This window comes from Rhynchophorus ferrugineus, unplaced genomic scaffold (assembly GCF_030347505.1).
Source record: "Rhynchophorus ferrugineus isolate W39M unplaced genomic scaffold, kcgeb_rfMv2 rfM5, whole genome shotgun sequence".
Lineage (NCBI taxonomy): Eukaryota > Metazoa > Arthropoda > Insecta > Coleoptera > Curculionidae > Rhynchophorus > Rhynchophorus ferrugineus.
The window spans coordinates 19,097,130-19,115,328 of NW_027472584.1; the positions used below are offsets into that span (position 1 = coordinate 19,097,130).

Here is an 18,199-nt window from a genome sequence, read left to right on the forward strand (position 1 = left end):
GTAAGCTAAGTTTAGATCCGCTTCAAAGTATGGCAAAATGCAACAGTCGGCTGGTAAGGTTATGACGTTTGTATTTTGAGATGCGCATGGAATACTTTTCATTGACTACCTTGAAAAAGTAAGTACCATCAACAACGACTATTACATAGCGTTATTGGACCGTTTGAAGGTCGAAATCGCCGAAAAACGGCCGCATTTGAAGAAAAAGAATGTGCTGCTTCATCAAGACAATGCACCGTGTCACAAGTCAATGAAAACGATGGCAAAAATCCATGAATCGAGCTTCGAATTGCTTCCTCATCCACTCCACATCTGGCCCCAGCGACTATTTCCTGTTCTCAGATCTCAAAAGAATGCTCGCTGGGAAGAAATTGTCGTCGAATGAAGAGGTGATCGCCGAAACTGAGGCCTATGTTGAAACAAAGGACAAATTGTACTACAAAAATGGTATCGAAAAGTTGGAGGCCCTTGAAGGCAATTATGCTGAATAAAAAAAAACTAATTTTGCCAAAAAAAATTATTTTAGTATGGTAGGCTGGGGACTTTTAATTGACACTCTATTAAAGCGGCATATTTTGTTCAACTAAGTGATAAAAACATAATTTACAATGTAATTGTATAACTTTAGGTGGCGTAGCTATTGTAAAAACTTGCAACAATTAATGTGATATAAATAGATAACATTTTGTTTACATGTTACGTGATAAACAATGATTAATTGATTCGAATACGGGACGATGAGTTTTAAATCCAATGGATGCAATGCAGTTGATAATGGCGTTTGAAAGAAAGGTAAGTTAAGTCGAAAATACAATAGAGAGAAATGCGGCCCATTTTATGAAAACTTTTGTTTGGTAATGAAAATTTCACGCCATGTTTTAAACGCTGTCAGACTTTAACTATTAGGTATTTAAGTAAGAGAAAATAACCACAGACGACTGATGCTTTTTTGCCCTTAGATCGAAGCAGGAGGAAAAAAGTTAGGAGTACAAAAGGTTTCATTTCAATATTGACAAAATAAAGTAGATTTTAATGGTGACTTACCGATTTATATTAAAGAGTGACTTAAACAATATTAAATAATTAAAAACTAAATTGGACTCACAATTTTCAAGTCAGATGTAATAAAACTCGAAACAGAAACAAGAATCTGTAGTTATCATTCCTTTTAGCTATCAAAATTTGAATACAAGAGATAAAAGGAAGAACCCAGTCTAGGAACATCTCCTATTAGAAAATTCTAAAAACAAAGAAAATTGAATGTGGTACTTTGAGGTAAATTGAGTTAGCAATTATCATGCTAGCTATACTAATGTTATTTGCAGCCTAAAGGAGAGCCAAAACCTGCAAGGTATTCTGAAATATATTGTTCTTTTAGAGAGTTGACTATAAGAGGTAAAGAGCAACAACTGTACATATGATGGTTTGCAATGGAAGCATTAAAGTTAGCTAATATAACAATACGAAAGCAAGAAATTATAGAATAATTAGAAGAAGAAAACATCGCTTAACTTCGGCTGATTACTATTTTTTTGATAATGATAATGAATATTGCAATCAAAATTTATAATTAGGATCTTTTTATGCTTATTTTGCCTTTGATTATGTATGTCTCTAAACTTTACACAAACTTTTAGAGCACTTAGAGTCTGATAGCTTTATAAACTTGACGTATTCAAGGTAGGGATGGCAAAAAAATATCGATGTATCGATAAATTTTCGAGGAAGCATCGATAGTTTTAAATGTCAGTATGGAACTTTTAGTTATAAATTAAAATATCGATATAAAATACCCAGAGCTTTGATGATTTAAAATTATTTTAATTTTATTTTAATTATGATCAAATTATATATGACACTATTCCATCTAATGACTCAAATTTAGGACAAAAACAAGAGCGTTTTGGTCGAAAAATTGAAAATATTTACAGGATCTCCAAAAATTGATTATATCGTAATCACCAGATATTGCTCCTTTTGATTATCAATCATTTTGGTTAGAAACGAAGCCATCTAACCAATACTTCTAAGTATATTGTGACAATTATATCAGACAGCAACGAACAATATGTACCCTTTAAAGTTAAATATCATATATAATAATAATAAATATAAAAGCACTAAACAGATTAAATTGTACGCACTTGTCAGCGACAGAACAATCAAGACCTGAGTTTCATTTCTGATGAAGTGATAGAGGAAATAAGTATTGATATTCCACCTCCGACTAGACATTATGATAAACTACAAAGAATATAAAACGATTTAAACTCGTCCTGAATCGTTTACATAAGCGCTTAACCATCCAATTAATTATAAAATGATCGTTATTGTAAGTAATGCCCAATAAAATGGGAATAAATCAAGAGAGAACCCGTTTCAAATGATCTAAACCGTAATAAGTACGTCGAATTGCCTAGTTAGTAAATGCCCCAGGTAGTAAAAAAATAAAAGATGAAAGGTCGCATGACGAATTAAAGAGAATTTGTTAAAAAGTCCAATTGTCTTGTCAACATATCACACCGTATGTTGTCCTTTTTAACCGAAGACAGTACATAATGTGTTCACATTTTTTTTCCAGAGTGGCTGGGCTCGATACTGTGTCACGAACATTTCCATATTAATTGTTTATTGAACATGTGTCTGGCCTAAACAAGCAATGCCCTTTTTATATCCTTGCGGTTTGACAGCTCTGCGGTTTTCGCTGACAAAAGTAACTATTGTCATCTGGTCTAACAATGCATGATATGTGTATTTTATTTTTAATTCATGAAAGAACTTCGTTAGAGACCCGTTCGAGTGGTGACGGTTTCCATCGTTGATTCGATCAACATTCGTCTGATAAATAAAGCTGTCTAAAATAGCAATGTGTATTTTTTTAGCTTTGTCCGATCTTGCTTATCTATTCTGTTTACGTATATACCATCTGATGTGTTATAATACATATATAATCTAATAAAAACAGCGACCCTAATATTCATTAAAAATGTGTTCAATATCACCACAGAAATTGAGATATTTCATATCTATTTAACTAAAACAAACTCAAGCTAAAGTATGAATTTTCCATGATTATAAAGACGTCTGTAATACTGATGCTTTCTTTAATTCATCCTAGTTTTTCTTAAGATGACCTCCTTATTCCTCGAAATGTGGCGCAAAAGTCCTGCTACCATTTTGATTGCATATGATTTTGCTCAAAGAAAAGATAAATAAGTTTGGTTTTCATAAAAAAATTACTTGGTCTTAACATTTTTTGTTTTCGTTGTGATTGAAAAATTATTTCGGCTAAATGGTGACCGGGATTCGCTATGCAACTTCCGGCCCTTTTTAAGGCATCTTTCATGACATCTGAGGCTGAATGTCTTCAATTTCGTGACGAATATCGTCTTTAAGATTTTGATCCGTTGGGGGCTTAATCACATAAACTTTTGATTTTTAAAAAACCTTAAAGAAAAAATCTGATGCTGTTAAATCCGGAGATCTGGCTGGTCATGCTAAATCGCCACTTCGCGATATTAGTCTTCGTGGAAAAACGTCACTCAATAATTGAATTGTTGAACGTGCTGTGTGTCTTGTGGCCCCATCTTGCTACAACCATATGTCCTTTAGTCGTTGCTCTTCCATTCCATGTCTTGGTACCGTTCAGCAGTAACAGTAACTGCAACACCTTGGTCATTTTCAAAAAATTGGAACCAATGATGTTTCCAGCATGAATACCACAGCATAGAGTTGTTTTTAGTAGATGCAATGATGTTTCATGAATTAATTGACGATTTCACTGAGAATAAAATGGGCTTCACCGCTCATTATCAATTTCCGCGGAGTGGCAATAATAGAACGATTATTTTCAATAAATATTGTCACTATTTCTGCTCATTTTTTTGGGGTATTTTTTTATTCACAATAAAATTTCGACGTCTAAACAACAAATTAGTTAAAGGGAAACTGAGCTCATCGTCACATAACCAAGATGACGCGCTATCAAAATGGTAGCGGTACTTTTGCCCCATCCTATATAAATATACAATATATCATTTGATGCGATAAATATCAAAAAAGTTTAGATATTTGATAGAAAACGTTTCGTATATTAGTTGCTATTTATTGGTCAATTCATTTATTTCTCAGTTAAGGTCTCCAAATATACATAGAAGTTAAGGTATGTTTTCTAAAAAACCAACAGCTAACCAAAGTTTTTGTATGCCAAATTTCTCAAATCCAATTCACCAAATATTGGCAGTGCAGTTACATTATTTTTCTTGCAATAAGATTATTTTCAAAAATACAGCTTTTATTTTTACTAGTTATATCCACTACTGTATCATTACATTATATTTTGTTCCAAATTAAATTAGAACATTATGGAAATGACAATTTATCGTAAAATCAACGTTAGAAGTATAATTTTGTGCTATATCGGCTTTTTGCCTTTTATTTAATTACTAACAAGACAGAAATCAAAGACCAGCAAATGAGAAACAAATTTTGTTGTTTGTTTATAATTATGCTGTAGCTATAAATAACAAATCTGATCAAAATAATCTTTGTTCATTTTTGTAGTGGAAAAAAGTTCAATGTATATGTAAATATAATAAAACAACTCTAACCGATAAATTATTGTGGGTGTATAATTAATTGTAATTTTAAGTTCTTCGATAATGTATGCATCTGATGTACTATAATGTTGAAACAAATTATATTAGATAACATTTTTGTTTAATTATTTTATTTAGATTAGTTTTGTTATATGTCAAAGTCAAAATATACTAAAACTCATAGCTGATATGGCAACATTGTAACATCACGTGGGATCACTGCTGTTTTGAATAGACTATATGTACTATATACGTGTGTATATATATGTGTACGTCTATGGCCAACAGAAAAACAATATAGATTTTCCAATCGCGTGATTTCACCAACAGGATTACATAGCGTGAAGAACTACGTTATATAACAACGAGCCTATTACTAATCAAAGCACTATTTGTTTTTTTAACAGTTTCAATATGTGTCGCTTGGTAGTATGGCCGAAAAACACGCACATGGTTAGCTACGTATTGGCAGGTCTTATATCAACAGTATTAATATAACTTTATTATCTGCACCATTTTTGTACATATTTCTGCCCTTCCATCCAAATACGTGTGCGTGCAAAAGGTATATACGCCGAAATACAACAGCTTTAAAGGGTATATGAATAAATTGACAATATTTTATCGAATTTAATGAACGAGATACCAGAGGTTCGAACAAATCCCCACGTAATTGTTAAATGGCAAGTCGTTTCTGTATCATCAGCTTATGGGTAATTGGAAATCAGGAACAAGGTTAATAATATCACGCAAAACAACAATTTCCTTATCTTTTTTTTTGACTTCGTTGAATAACAAATACTATGATTTCTTTTTGAAACTACTGAAACAAAAAATGACCCAATTCAAACCCATTAGGAGGCTCGTGTTCATATATAAAGTACCCTATCTCGGTTTAAATGATATATATAAAAAAACGTTGTCATGTCTACATCGACTAATGCTTCTCCAATTACCCAGTGACTTAAATTGTTTGATGATTTTGTTTTTTTTTTGCTAAAAGATAATTCGCAGTTTTTTGTATAAATATATGACATTTGTTTGTATATATTGAGTGATGTAAATTTCATTGGCCATTTTCCACGCCATTTAAGGATTCCTTCTAGAAAAAAAACTGATATTATGAAACCAATATTATGATCAAAATGTCCATAAATATTTTGTTGAAAAAAATGGACACTCTATCAAATAGAACAAATGACAATGTGATAGTAAAACCTTGATGAATACGGAAGGTAATTCAACTAATGTTCGTTTAAAATATTTTAATTTCAACTGCAAAATTCAATTGATTCTTTCTGTGTTTTTCAAGAGTGGGTAGCATTTAAATTAGCTTAAACTTGTAACAGTTTAATTTGTAACTAATGTTTTATATGAAAAGATATGATTACTAGTAAATATAACAGAAGACGAAAGTAGGAAGGGACTTATATTTGCCTAGGCATCTGGCGAGGTAAGTGTTTTGACCATTACAGATATAAATAATTTAATTAAAGAGTCTTGTAAATGTAATGGTTCTCGCCCATATAATTAGAATACTAGGAGAAATTTAATGAAGTGTTCAAACAAATTTCTGCAGCTTTAGAATACATTCAGGACAGAAATTGTTACTATAGCAAACTTCTGCCTACTTTAATGTATGTAAGAAGCAGATTAGATCGGCTGCAAAACTAAAATTTGAGGCATTTAACTATTATTGCATTACAACTAAAAAATTAACTCTTAACTTCTATATCTCTCTTATTAAAGTCTTTAACGTGACCCTGTTACTTGAAATAAATGGTGAATATTGGTATCAACAATGCCTAACAAGAGTAGCAGTACTAATATAGATGATTCTATTTAGTGTTGGGAAAAATCGACTGAAATCGACTATCGACCGTTTCAGTCACTATTTTTGGTTCGACTGTCCTTACTGGTGACTGTTTTCAGTCGCTATTTTCGGTCCGACTGATTTTATTACTATTTACTATCGACTATTTCAGTCATTTACTTTTAGTTACTATTTTCGGTTCTACTAGTTTATTGGACTGATTTTTAACGTTCTGGCCTTGTCATCCTAATCGCGACCTTGGAAGAAATGCGCCAAATTTATGCTTATATAGAGTTATATGTAATATATGTGGTTTTATGTTTTTTGTAGTTTGCTTGTTAATAACTATATACTGTAAATTAATATAGCAGCATTTTGGAACGCTAGTTTTCAAAGGCAAAACAATATAAATTGTAAATGATAAATAGTAAGATACTTTTGACTGGCATAATAGGTAATAATTTGTCTTGCTATAATAGGTAATACTTTTTTGATAAGCTTTCACGATTTTTGTCCAAGCCTTTTGTTTGTCAAAGCTTTTTTCTTAAAATCTTGAAAACTAAAATTAGGTTCCAAAGGTCTCATAAATTGCATCGATTCCAAAAGATTTGAAGAACTTTTTGCAGTACCAGTTGTTAAATTTCTTTTAAAAATATTAACGGTAAAGAGGTATAATAAAGTATATTAAATGTTTGTAATAAATACAATTTCTGATAGGAAAACTCTACTATTCAACAATTTATTTTGATGGCTATTAAGAAGAGCACTACCGTTTTTATTTGTTGACGAATGGACTATCTTAACAAAATGTGTTCAACTTTTAAAGCCCATTGAAATAATGACCACCGAGTTATCTGGTGAAAGATATCCCACGATGTCTTTTGTATTTTAGAAATGAACACGATATGCGAAAAATCCACATTTTTAGATTCTAGATTTAAAAAGGCAGGATTTGGTCCTGCAAATAATGCTGAAGCGATACAAAAAATTATCACAAAAGAGGTATCTTCCATTCTAACTTAAAAGAAATACAAATATAGTTGGACAACTCGATATTCAAGACACAACTACTGACCAAGAATGTATTGACATCTGGAAATATTTTGACAAAATAATGGCTAAAATGGAAGAAGTAATTACTCCAAGTACTGCAGCAACTTTACAGATTAAGCAGTATTTGGAAATGCCATTTATTGAGCATTTAGAAAACCCATTAAAATTTTGGCAAGCCCGTAAAATGACACTACCTGAATTATATCAGTTTCACGTAAAATATTCCTCTATACACGCAACATCTGTCCCCTTGGAACGAGTTTTTTTTTTCAAAATCTGGGCAAATAATTAACGATCTATTTTTTTGACTATCGACGGTTTCGCGACTATCGATTGTTTCGACTGTTTTCAGTCGATAGTTCCCAGCGCTAGTTCTATTGTTTTTGGATATAGGGACAGAAGAACAAATTCAGACAATATAACACAAGTTTGTGATCATATGAAGACCTCTACAGAGATCGGCTATAGACCTATAGAGGCTGTTTGTATGATATTACATTTAAAAACATTGTATCATCATCGTGTTATTTGTTTTGTTGGAATAAACAATAGCATCTTCAACCTAATGAAATAAATACTTGCTTATCTTTAAAACAGATATTTTAAACAAAAAAATAAAGATTATCGTCAAGTATTACTTTTAAAAGGCCCAATAATATTTTTACACCTATTATAAGTTAACTAAATAATAATCGTAGTGATATCAAATGTAAAATTAAAAGAAATATGAGCAAGTACCGGCAATATCACAGGAATTTTTCAATTATATCGCGATAACGCCCGATTCTTATTGTGTGCCAACGGAGAATGTGAAAGGTAGCACAGCAAAGAAAATATTGTAACGCATAAATCGGCATTAACATCAAAAGATGGCAATAATTCAACTGTAGCCAAAACAAGAGGGTTATAGAGGCTCAATATCGAATAACCATTCCTCATATAAGCAGGTATAAAGAAAACAGCCTACCGATTTTTAAATACACGTCCACAGTACTGTAAGTAACTGGGAATTTCCTTTGCTTTTGTTCCTACATCATTTCTAAGCCACTGCGTAATTTTTACGTCGAATTATTAATATTCACTATTTGTTTATTCATAGAAAATCATTATTATATTCGTTCGAAGTTTATCAATAATAATGACATGAAATATTTTCAAAAATACATTGTGTTTGAGAAAAAAGATTGAACTTAAAAATAATTCAAAATGAACCCCTTAAAACAGAAAAAGGCGTTGTAAATATTCAACAAGCTGTTTGGATTTAAGAGTACAAATAAAGGAATTTATTATCAAACAAAATCAAGGAAATAATAGCTGAAAAACGAAATCTACGGGAAAAAATGGCAACAAAATGGAACATCTCAAAAAAACTATTTTAAACAATATAATTCTAAGGTTGAAAAGGGAAATACTGCAAATTAAGAACAATAACAATAGCTATATGTGAGATGTAACAGATGAAAAGAAAACAGACAATTCTCTCTGGAAAACCACAGATCGTGTCTACACAGTCCACCTATAAGAGACCTACGTGGAAATTGGCCACCAGCAATCAACAAAAAGCGGAAGCATTTGCTGACCATCTAGAACAAACCTTCAAACAAAACGAAGGTGACATTTGAAAATTCGGCGAGTCAATTAGTCACGCCGAAAGAAGTAACCAAAGTTGACATTAATTCAAGGAAACCACCAGACTATGCCTTAATAACAGGGCAATTGCTGCAAAAACTACCAAGAAAGGGAATTATAAAACTCAAAAATTTTACCAAAGCAGTATTTCGACTAAAATATGTCCCAGACGCTTGGAAAATTGCTGCAATTATCATGATCTCAAATCTTGGAAAATCACCACATGGAATAAAAGCCTATACCTGAAAAGTGTGACAGTCCAATCGACAGTCTAAAGTCAAAGATCAAGCTCCAAAGCGTGGCAAAACGCAACAGTCGGCTGGCGAGGTTATAGCATCTGTATTTTGGGATGCGCATGGAATAATTTTCAATGACTACCTTGAAAAGGAAGGACCATCAACAGCGACTATTAGATAGCCTTAGTGGACCGTTTGAAGGACAAAACGGCCGCATTTGAAGAAGAAAAAGTTCTGCGTCACCAAGACCAAAATCCAAATCTGGCCCCCAGCGACTATTTCCTGTTCACAGATCTCAAAAGAATGCACGCCGGGAAGAAATTTTCTTCGAATGAAGAGGTGATCGACGAAACTGAGGCCTATTTTGAAGCAAAGGACAAATTGTACTACAAAAGTGGTATCGAAAAGTTGGAGGTTCGCTATAATCAGTATATCACCCTTGAAGGGAATTATGTTAAATAAAAAAAAATTTCCAAAAAAATGTGTTTTAATATAAGTCGGGGACTTTTCAGTTGACCTGTTACATACACATTATTACACCAGAGACTACGATAGGGTCAAAGGTATAAAAAATAGTAAATACAAATTGTAGATTAGTCGTAACGACTAGTAATAATGTAACAAATAAATGAAAAAATATTAGTTAAAAAAATTATATTGTTTTTTATAAAAATATAAAGTTACATAATAAAGCTTCCATTTTAAAAAGTATTTTATTACTGAGATGTACGTAAGCTTTTAAATATACGGATTAATATAAAACAATACAAATGGAATGTTTTAAAAACGTTATCCTCCCGAAACCCCCTACCCATTATACAATATGACGCACCTGGTCATTGGACAGGCTTGTATCCCGGAGGCCATATTGAATACGCCATCGTGTGACCCAAATAAAAAAGGAGCCCGAGCGAACACAAAAAAAAAGAAGAAGAAGGATTTGTCGATGGAACAAGGCTCTGTCCAAGCAAGAAACGTGGCAATTTTCAATTATTAATCGAATGAGCCAAGCTTATCATTATATATTGTCCATAAAACACTGGGACTTTTTTTTTGATTACCTTGTGCCCTACCGATCTCGCAGCGAATAATTTCGAGAAAATTGCTTATAATTATGACCGAAAGGTAAATAAACACGGTCTGGGGCAGTTTAAACGACAATTTTAATCTCGAAATATAATCGAAAGACAATAAGTATCCTCGCTGGAGCTGGGATATTTTAAAGTTAATTCGCATATCTCGATATATGGATGGTATATTACGATATTTTCTTATTTTGCTTTGCTTTTCGTTTCTATTTCGTCGCTCGTTTTAAAAAACTACTCTAAGACAATTTTACGTAATTATTTCGAGAAATAACAGTTATTTCTGCAAAAAAAATTGATGTTTGAAATGTCCAATATATATTTTAAGGACTCCTTTATACTAACGAGGGTTTATCTCTGGTCTGGACCTACGGTTTAACGTGGAATTCGAACCACGGTCCTCGGAACTAGGCCTACCGACTGGCGAATGACCAACTTAGAAATCATCTCAGACAATCCGGCCTTACCCAGCCTGGTTACTGGCGTGACTGGGAATCATTTTCCTTGTCGGATTTTACACTCCTGCGTAGGAGAATCCACAAATATAAATTTACGACCATGCCCCAGCAGGATTCGATCCCGCGACTGTAGGTGGACGGTCGTGTCGCCTCTACCACTGCGCCATCCAAGCCGGCGGTTAAATTTTAAATGCTTTAGCACGCATTCGCACACCCTACAAATATGAGCGTGGCGTAGTTGTTTTAGACACACTGGACGCTTTATATGAGTACAAGTCTTATTTATACATTATTTTAATTTTTTGAATTTTATGTCATAATTAGACATTCTAATGTATATCGATGGTTTGAGGGTCCCGAATGTAATTCTGCATCAGTAAAAGCTCCCAAAAAGTTGTTAATTTTCATATCAAGGCAGAAAAATGTGATTAAATATTGTAAGGCGGGTATAGCTACTAACCAGTATAGTTTAAACATCGATAATTGCTTCACAGCAATAAGATCATTCCATTGTAAGTACTCACTATTTTAAGTATCTTTAATTATGTCTAAAGTGTAATTAACGTAATATAAAGGTAAATAACAGTGCCCATAACATTTGAGGTTACGTCTCATTTAATTTTTTTATTGTGTGTGTGAATTCCTAAGTTTTTTTTACGGTAATAAAATTATATCAAATATAATGTAACAGGTTTAGTCGTACAAGTGTGCATGAAATCAGTATATGTTTCAATAAGATTCGAATGCCAACTGGTCAGAAGAATGGGATTCAAATTGTAGTTACACAACATTTACTGCCATGCTATTGCACGAATATATATTTTCAAAATATATAGAAGAATATTAATTAACTTCATGCCTTCAACAAGTGTCAATCAAATCGAATCATGGTTCTCTATCTCATCTATCTATCTCATCTCATCTCTCTATCTATCTATCTCATCTATATATCCCAACAATATCAAATATCTCATTTCTTGTACATTAAATAGTTCGATGTGCTATACTTCACTAGGTTAAGGGTAAGTGTCACATATGTAATTGAACGATGTGATTTTATCAAGTTACTACAGCCTCATATGTGAATTAACATATGGCATATAGAAATTTCAAACAATTTGAAGAATATTATGAGATAATTTGATACAGCAGCCAAATTTATCATCACGCATTCTTTGTCGTGAATTTTGGCTTCACAATATCACAGTAATGAGACATTTTCAAATAATTTTTCATGTCAAAATTACCACAACATATCGCATGTCATTTTTCCCTTTATCTAAAAATATTGTAAAACATTTTTCCATTTTAAAACGCAAAAACTTTCCATCTACTGCACAAATTTCAACGTCTACATACTCAAATTGTTTATATTTTCAACGCTCGAAGTCTCACCTTTACAAGAATCATCCAGTTTTGTCGCTTGACTGCTTGAAATTTGGTCAGTGATTAACTAACATTGATTTTGTCATCGATGCTATGGGTTATTCATCAGGAGAACATAACCCAATAAGATATAATGACTAATAGGACAATATATGTTATAACAGATAAAATTATAATTGAGAGAATGTACAATTAAAATAATATAAAAAATTGTTAGTGTCTATGTTGGAAACTAATCTCTTTGAGGAACCCAGATACACTATCTAGGTTGGAAGGAATTAATATATATTTTTAGTGAGGCCATAAAGATGAAACTTATTTTAGTGAAAAAAACGTCATTCACTTTCCCAAATCCGATTTAATACTGTTTATTTTGTTATGCAGTTGATCACAGTTAGGAATGGCCATCTACTCTGGTTGACTTCATTTTCCTAACCCAATTTTGTAGTAGATTGTCAGTTGAAGTTCTCTAATGCGTCCCTGGCCGATGTTTAGACAATAAGTTATTTTTTAGCGAAACTATCAGGCTAAAGCCACTTCTTAGCTTTGTGTTTTTTCAGTATCATAGTAGAAGGACCAAGTCTATTGATATGGTGATGCACTTATCAAAAAATTCGTAGTATTATTTTTTTTGGTTGAACTAATTACAAGTTGAAGTTACAAGAGATTACAATTGAATTTGAGCGGTATTTATAACTATTTAACTTAATTATAGAAAGGATATAATGAAAAACAAGACGTGGATTAAAAAATTAATAACAAACATGAAATGATGATCACGTATACGAAAAAAACAAGAACGATGATGTTCAAAAAGCCATAAACTTTGATTTATGAGCTTAGTCCGTAGATTTGGATAATAGGAGGTCTCCTAATGCAATAAATGAAACTGGAAATAAAAGAAAAACGACGGCAACAACAAGGAGGAGGGAAAAAACGAGAGGAAGAACGCGAAACGATCAGTTTGGCGTTTAAAGGCTGCGCTCAAGCGAACTCTCCGTAATTGCAGGACCCCGTATAAGTTTCTCAACACGCAAGACCCGATTAAATGACAACTAAATCGTTAGCACGGTATATAATTTATGTGAATAGTCCAAAAGGGTGGTTATTACAGTTGGCTGGGATTCTACCCGGGTTTCTCATTCGACGTTTTTGTTTTTTCTTGCCTGTTTTCAAAACACCCGGTAATGAAATCGAAAATAATACGCAATCACTGATTCAATTATCCGCAACCCCAGTTATCTCGGCTCAAATTACGGAAAAATAACGTTTAAAACGTTTTAGATATTTTGAACCATTTACTAAATATACCCACTTTTTGATCATCAGTTTTTTCCAATTTCATTTCGTCCATTTCAAAATATATTCTTGAATATTGGATACAGTGCCTTTATATTAACGTTTTTCACTGTTTCCTAAACCAAAAAAGTTCTGGAGTTAGTCGAATTTAGGGAATTACTGATAAAATTGCAAGGAATCAACAAGGAGATGAATATTAAGTAATACGCCTTATTGAAGGATTGAACCAACAGGAAGAACTTATAATGAACTACGAGAAACTAAATTAAATGCCTATGAAAATGGCAGAAAGTACCAATATACAACCGACAACGCTTTTTATCAAACATAATTATTAAGAATAAATTGAAATAACCTAATGAGACGTAACTGAACTCTTATTATTTCATTCTTGCATATAGTGCCTCCAATAAAACAGCCAATGCACGTCATAGATGAATAATTCGATTTAAACTCGGACTGGATTTTTCCTTCTCATTTTACTCTAGTTAAAAATATAGAACGCTGTTTGATGCATCGGAACATGTAACCGAATGGATCTATAAAATTTATTTTATCAATTTGTGTTAGTACTAGTCGAGTCTACTGTCAAACGTCAAATAACTAGAGATTATAAACCGGCAAACGTTGTAAACTAAAAGTTTAATTTGATGCGGTAATATACACATATATTAAATTGAAATTTAAAGTAAAAGGAAAAACAGAATAATCAAAACAGAAACACTTGTAGACTGTAAAATAAAATTATTAATAATATAACTAATGTATGGATTACACAAAAAATCAGACTGTACAATTAACAAATGTTTTATAAACATTTACAGAGAGACCAAGATATACATTTAAAAAACTATCTTCAGGTTAGTGTTTTCATATACATTTTGCTATTAATAATGGATTATATCCTAGAAATAGCGAAGATGCATGAAATAATATAATAGAAGCAAAATTCCACAAATTTCAAGAATAGGCAAAATAAAAAATATAAAAATAAAAGTTTTAAATATACAACTGACACTGACACTATACATGTGATACAAGAAAATACAGTATAGGAAAGAATAATAGGAGCCAGAAAATACATTCAGGCTTAAAAACTGAATATAAAACGATAAAAAGAAAATATTAAACGAAACTATACTAAATGTTTTTTATTAAATGCATTTGAAACTACTTTTGAATGCTGAATGAATCAATTAGTACTGTGTAAAAATTATATTGCAGATAATATTCACTTATACATTGATTTCAATTCCTACACTACAATAGAAGAAGCTAAAACAGGTATATCACATGGAAGTATTTTGGGGCCAATTCTTTGTCTACTCTACACATGTGATATACCACGAATGGAAATGTCGGAAACAACAGCGAAGAAGCCACACGAAAATTACAACAAGCAAGTGATAATATAAATCATCGGACCCAAACCTAGAAAGTTAAAATTAACGAAAGTAAATCTGTGCATGTGCGGTGCACGTATAATCAGACGGCACAAGCATTAATAACAATAATTAATTCTATCATCCCAAATAGCAACAACGCTAAGTACCTCGGAAAGAATCTTGATGCAAATTTTCGCTGAAACGAACATGTAAAGTAAGAAAAGTAAAAAACAGTAGTTAAAATATAGGAAAATGTATTTATTAATTGGAATAAAATCACAAATATTAGTACAATAATAAATTGTTATTATACAGGCAGGTATTGTAACCTATATGAACACACGGAATTCAATTATGATTCCAATGGAATTCAATGTTCCGAGAAAAATAATATAAATACAATAAAAGTTTTCCAGAAGTCTACATACTACACGACTAATTACTTATACCGAGGCCTTCAGATACTGACCGTCACTCAGGAAATCTAGAGAATTGAAGGAGACATGATGGGGATACACTAACATACCGTACATAAACATTAAAACACCAGGCACTAAGATCGGGTCGATAAATTCTCCTAGATATATACCAGGATTTAAATGATTGTAAAACCTAATGTAGGTTAGGCAGCAACGACTAATAACAACGTAATAAATTTTTAGAAAATATTTCAATTGTACTGTTATGTAAAATATGTTGATTTTAAAGTAATTTGAGTAAAAACGAAATTGATTTAGGTGTAATGACGATTTAAAAGCAAGCTATAAGCCCCTGGTGATTTCGGTTGGTGAACGTGTATCAACTGGTGCATATATTAAAACCAGAATTTAATGTAAGTTACAAGATGATTTATTTTCGGACGCCATTTAATCAGCCTTTATTTAGGCACGTTTAATGCTAATTCACTTAAATTTATTACCGTTGAAATTGGCGATTATCTCACTGGCCCTTTTTACTCACTTTTTGTTATTTATAACTCAAGCGAAAAATTCCGTTTTCCGGCTTTGATTCTCTAAAAATATCTTTATATTTCCGATTTGTGTAAACCGATGCTCTTACCATGTATATGCTTCGCATTTAATCCGCATTTCATTTTAATATGGATTGGATTTAATGCTAAGTCAATTTGTTAATTACCATTATAAATATATCTAATAAAAAATAAATGCTTTTTAATAATTATGATTATAATAAAAAAGTTATGAATATTTGTCTTTAGGTTTTATTATTTTACATGTTGTTTGTTGTAGATTCAATAGAAACTATTTTAAATTTTGGTTCATTTTATCAAAAAAAAAACCATGTAATCATATAATTTTAATATAATACTGGTGGATTTTCCAGGCAAGGAATTAATATTTCATTCTCTTTTATATTACAGAGCATCTATTAAAATTAAAAAAGAATTATAAGTTATTTATTAAAGTAGGTATTAAGATTTAAAGTTGTTTATACTTATATCTGAGCGATTCCTGTTATTAATTATTTTTCTTATTTGTTATGAATAAATTTAAAATACAAAATTGCTTTAAATTTTGATCACAAATTTTCGTTTACTTCATGATATACAATACGGATATAATATTATATTATCCTGACGATACCTATCATTTTCTTCTTCTAATTTTGCGTTATTTATATATTAATTCTGAACATGATAGGTAAAAAAGAACATTTTTATCCAACTTATAATATGTGGAGATCTAGATCTAGTTCATACTCCTTGGTTAACAAAAGAGATTTATAAAGATTCCATGTTTTATATATGACTCGGAAACCTGAGAAAGTGATAAAAATAGATTCAAGTAACAAACGTCCGACACATTTTCTGTAGTAGTACCCAAAAAGCATTATCTACTAGCATTACACATAAGTCTAGTCTTAATGAAATGATCTCCTTCAAATATTTGTGTGGAAAAAATCCTAATTTATTAGAAACTAAACTGAAATAATAAGTTTTCCTTGGTCTGAAAATGATATTAGATTAATACAAAAAAGCAGGCTTGTATATCATTTAAAACAATTATACAGCACTTTTTACACAACCATATTGGCTTTTTTGTATAAAATTAAACAATATGACCAGAGGGTAAAGAAAACGGGTTAATCAGGACCACAAAATATAAGAAACTATTCCAGGAATGCTGCGATATCAAACATGATGAATAATTAATGTTGATTTGTTCATAAAGATCAACAAAATGCATCAGATTGGAGAAAAGCTACGCAGGATCTATTAATCACTTAATAGCAATAGGAAATGGAACATAATTTTTAAAAAATAATAATTTTCCTGGATTCTATATTGTATAAATATCCAATTTACATTATTTTTCACAAATATAATGGGTCATAATGTCAGAGAAATTTTGATGATAAAAAAGCATATTAAATATTTTCTCAGCGCACAAAAAGACATGATTTAGGTGAATCGGATTAAAATTACTTTTTGTAGCATTTATAATGAATAAATCTTTTCTTAAAATTCAATATAATATATTTATATATTTTTAATCAATATTAAACGAATAAAACTCTTTCTAGTCAAATAATAACGATATTAGTTAATAATATAAAAAATATATAGAATAGATTTTGATTTGGTCTATTTAAAGTAATTTAATCTAATATAATTTTTAACCTATTGTAAATATATTTTTATGTACTCTAAAATAAAAATAACATTGGGAATAACTTATTCCTTATTTATTAAAAGCTAAATTGAATAAATGAATTTTCTTTGGCCCTGATGTTAATAAATTTATATTCGATTAATACAAAGAAATGATGCATATAAAGAAAAAGGCCACTTGTATGTCATTTAAAGAACTTGTGCAGCACTTCTTACAAAACCATGTTGACTTTTTACTGCAAATTTAAGCAATATGAGCAGAGAGCAAGGAAAATAGTCTCATCAGGACAAAAAACATGAAGAAACTATATCAGGGATGCTGTAATATCAAACATGACGAATAATTAATGTTGGATAGTCATAAAGACGAATAAAATACATCGGATCGGAGATAAAGCCTATGCAAGACCTTTTCTGGGTTTAATATTGTATAAATATCAATTTTACACTATTTTAGATGAATATAATCGATGTCATATTGCCAGAGAAATTTCAATGAAGAAAAATTATTTCAAATAGCTTCTTCGCCCAAAGATTTATGTGAATTAGTTTAAAATAGTTTATGTTTGTATAAGCAGTAGACAAGATTTATTTTTAAATTTCACTATAATAATATAACATAACT

At 31.1% G+C, this 18,199-nt stretch overlaps 1 protein-coding gene across 2 annotated transcripts in view; it reads right to left on the reverse strand.

The window, feature by feature from the left end:
* The window catches only part of LOC143197057 (zinc finger protein basonuclin-2), a 332,352-nt gene that overhangs the window by 305,777 nt on the left and 8,376 nt on the right, over positions 1-18,199 (reverse strand). The window lies entirely within an intron of this gene.